At 33.2% G+C, this 3,794-nt stretch overlaps 1 long non-coding RNA gene across 1 annotated transcript in view; it reads left to right on the forward strand.

The window, feature by feature from the left end:
* The window catches only part of LOC111087408, a 3,237-nt gene extending 1,430 nt beyond the window's left edge, over positions 1-1,807 (forward strand). The window contains exons 2-3 of the long non-coding RNA XR_002612109.1: positions 1,291-1,409; positions 1,673-1,807. This is a non-coding gene — a long non-coding RNA (uncharacterized LOC111087408). The remainder of the gene's footprint in view (positions 1-1,290; positions 1,410-1,672) is intronic.
* Positions 1,808-3,794: the final 1,987 nt, after the last annotated feature.

Genomic DNA, 3,794 nt, shown 5'->3' on the forward strand with positions numbered 1-3,794 from the left:
GCTAAATTAGGGACGGCTAGCGCAGATAGCCCTCGTGTAGCTTTGCGCGAAATTCAAAACAAACAAACAAACAATCATATGTAAGTTTTCAGACTTACAATACTAGGGTTAGATTTCCCGTGGTGGATAGAACATAAATAGCCCACTTATAGTTTCTGTCTAAAAATAAAAATAAACACTTATTATTTATTACTTAATTTTTTACATAGACGAAACAAACAACAATTGAAAAAACAGAAACAAAGCCTAAATATTTTTGAGTCATCTTCAAATAACAGGGGTGAGAGATGAAAACCCCACCATCAGAGTTTTGAATTATTTCTTTTAGTAACAATTAACAATGCAATACTTTATTTTCTTGACATATAATTGTAAAATACGGTTGTAGTATTCCAGGCGTATATGCATTGAGGTTTAATATATTGGTATTCTGTCCCAGCCTCAAATATCCACGAAAATAGAAGTATTTTATAATACGCCTGTTAGTAGTGATGTCAAAAAATCTTTCAAACTTGATACTAACTTCTCCAGCAATTTCAGATGATACGGTTTTACCTATACACCTATACTAGAACTAATGATGACGTCATCCAATAAATACTTCATTCAAGCATGGGAAAAGTGACAATACAGACTTTAACGTTAAACAAGAAAAATTAAACGATTAAAAAAGAAAAATGCAGTCCAGTCAACTTAAGATAACCAAAGGGTTTTATTTCTTCAACTACAAGTTCTACAAATACAATTTGTACAAGTTCTCCTAACTAACGATAGTCCTAACTTTACAAAGAACACTGGAAAATTATTTACTTGTTAATTTTTTTCGTATTTATGTTTCTTCTCGTATTTATATTTCTTCGTCGAAACACAATATCAAAATTTAAACTTTGAATTAATTGGCTGATTTAATAATTAATCACCAATCTTAATATTCACAAATTAATCAACAATCTCATTATTTAATTTCTGTAATGCTTATTGGTATATGAAATACATATTAATACTTATAATAAACGGTTTTATAACACCAAATTTGTTATCTTTCTTTAATTAGGCAGTCAACGTTTCGTTTTACAGCATCTTCAGAAGGTTCCAGAAAACACAAACAGTAACGGACAATACAAAGCTTCAGTTAAGGTTTTTGTTTCAGTGGAACACTCCCAAAGAAGCTGTAAAACAAAACGTTGAGTATCCAATTAAAGAAACATAACAAATTTGGTGTTATAAAGTCGTATATTACAAGTATTAAAATCTCTAGCATAACTCATATTTTTTATGTCTCTCAAATAGTTCCCTACACTTTCAAGATGAGTCCAGACGTTAAGCAACTCGCACATCACGTGTCATCAACACTCTGTGGCGAAACAGCATTACAAACAGAATTTAAAGTGGGCAGTGCTCTTCTAAGGGTATTTACAGATATAATTTATTTTTTAACAAAGTCATAACAATCCAAACGTCTCAGTTTTTTAAAACTACATTAATATTATCTTAACACATAAAGACGTAAGATTAGAGTCGGCTATTAGCAATTGTTTGTTTTTAATGCTTTGGTTGGTAATGGTAATTTCACAATTCTTTAGATTTTTTGTTAGTAAATAACGATAAATACACTAAAAAGTTTTGTAACAGATGTATAACAAAATACTAATACTGAATTTCACATTTACAGGTTCTACTTGATTAGAGAGGCTATAACCAGGGTCGTTGGTAGAAGTAACCACTAGGTCCACAACGAATGAATACTGTTGCATCATCGAGTCACATGACTACTGTGACGCAACGTTTCTAGAACTATCATGTACTTTGGCGAATGTTCTAGTTCTTACTAGATATAGGGTAGGCTGGTATATAAAAGAGGGGAATGTAATGTCTGGGTAGACAGTGAGTAATTGAACTGCAGTCAGAGAGCACGAGAGACGTTCGTTGATTAGCGTTTGTTTTAACGCGATTGTTGAAGTTGAGTGTATCGGTAAAGTTATATTCGGAAAGAATAAACCAGTTTTATTAAGTAAAGACTTGTGTCGCTTAAGTTTCGTCGGTACGAAGTTACGGAAAATCAATTAACAACGGTGACGTAACAATACATTCGTTACCGGTTCCCACGATAGAATACCGCCTCCGATGGCTGTATAGTCGTCTGCACACAACGATAAGCATGTAGATGTATACATGTACTTGCTTGACACTAGCAAGCAGAAATAATTCTGTGTGCTTTATTGAATCCTCAGCTATTTTGACATATTTCGTTTGTTAGAACCATCTATCTCTTTGTGCAGAATTAAGCCAACTTTAAATAACTTATTGATTTATGTATTCATTCAACACTCTGAGTATCTGTGTCACCAATCTAAAAAGCTCTTTAAATATTTACTTTCTAATATTTAACTTTTCCGCACATATATTACTTTGAAAGACAAAATTATGAACAAGTTTACTGCAGTTTCTTCATCTTTGTTGTTACTGTTTTGGAGGTACGAGCGGTTTGGATATCGTCTGCTTTCTTTGTGTGAAGACCATTCTGATTAGCTATCATATTCCAGGTAAAGTCTAGCAGCTTTGCTCTGACGTTTTTTCTACGTTATATGCAAAAACAACTACGAGGGCTGGCAAAGAAACCTTCACTCCACCTCTAAATGACCATTAACTCCACATATGATGATAACACACCAAATGAACATAATGCATGATAAAAAAAAGTTGGAACTTAACAAGTTGCCCCAAAGACCAGGTTATTGTCAGAGACTGGCGTTTCAAATACCCTCCTCTTTTCTCTGTCTCTCTTTTATTTTTGATTTTACGTATTGCCTTCCCTATATTTCTGTGCAGGGGCGTAGCTGGGGAGGTAAGGTTGAGTGTTAAGTTACCCAGGACGTTTGCAACTCAACAGTTTATTACTGTGCTGTAAATTAATCTCCTCAATCGTTTTGCTCTCTTAAGTTTTAAATACTTTATAGTTTTACAAGTTTCATTTAGGCTATTGGCAAATCAGTTAAATTCTTTGTGTAGAAGAAAAGGTTCTTGGAAAAAAAGACCTACTCTTATCCTGAAGTGCTGACTACGCCCCTGATATAAAAATGTTTTGCTGGTATCCAAAACGTAGCATGCATTTTAACAGTTCGTATATGAAATATGATTTGGATCTTTGTCAAGATAACATAGAATTTTATGCTTCCAATATATTATTGTGTTTGAATTTGGTATATTTGTAGAAATCGTTAAACACAACATAAACATTTTCACAATGCCTAGAAATATTAATTTCTGTGGTTCACCCTGTCTTTGCTTTTGTAAAATATTTCTTTGTTGTTTCTAAGAAACAAAACGATTTTGAAAATTCAGACTACAACGCTAGCTATATAAGTATATTACTTATTCAATGAATAATAATAATAATAAAAAACAGACAGATACTTACGGTTCAAAAAGCCGTTTTCGTTTTTAAAAGTCCCGATTCTTGGAAATCTTTTCTTGCAGAACGTGCAGTTAATTAGTTCAGTAATAATCAAAGTCAAACGAAACAAGTCAATCTCGTTGTCGTCGCACTACGTTGGTGAGACAAACTGATCGCGCTAGCATACGACTCTGAGTCCATAAATCTTTCTTCTGCAAAAGTAGTTTACGCGGGACGGAGACGACTAAAGAGCGCAAGCTCACGAAGATACTGTTAAAGCTTTTTTTGGTGTGTGAAGCCTACTGTAATAAATGCGAATGAATAACTAATAAGGTGTAATCTGTATTTCTTGTTATTTTTGTTCACACTGTCCTTTCTTTTTTGGTCTTGAGACTAAATT

The sequence above is a fragment of the Limulus polyphemus genome, unplaced genomic scaffold, assembly GCF_000517525.1.
Source record: "Limulus polyphemus unplaced genomic scaffold, Limulus_polyphemus-2.1.2 Scaffold2115, whole genome shotgun sequence".
NCBI classification, from domain to species: domain Eukaryota; kingdom Metazoa; phylum Arthropoda; class Merostomata; order Xiphosura; family Limulidae; genus Limulus; species Limulus polyphemus.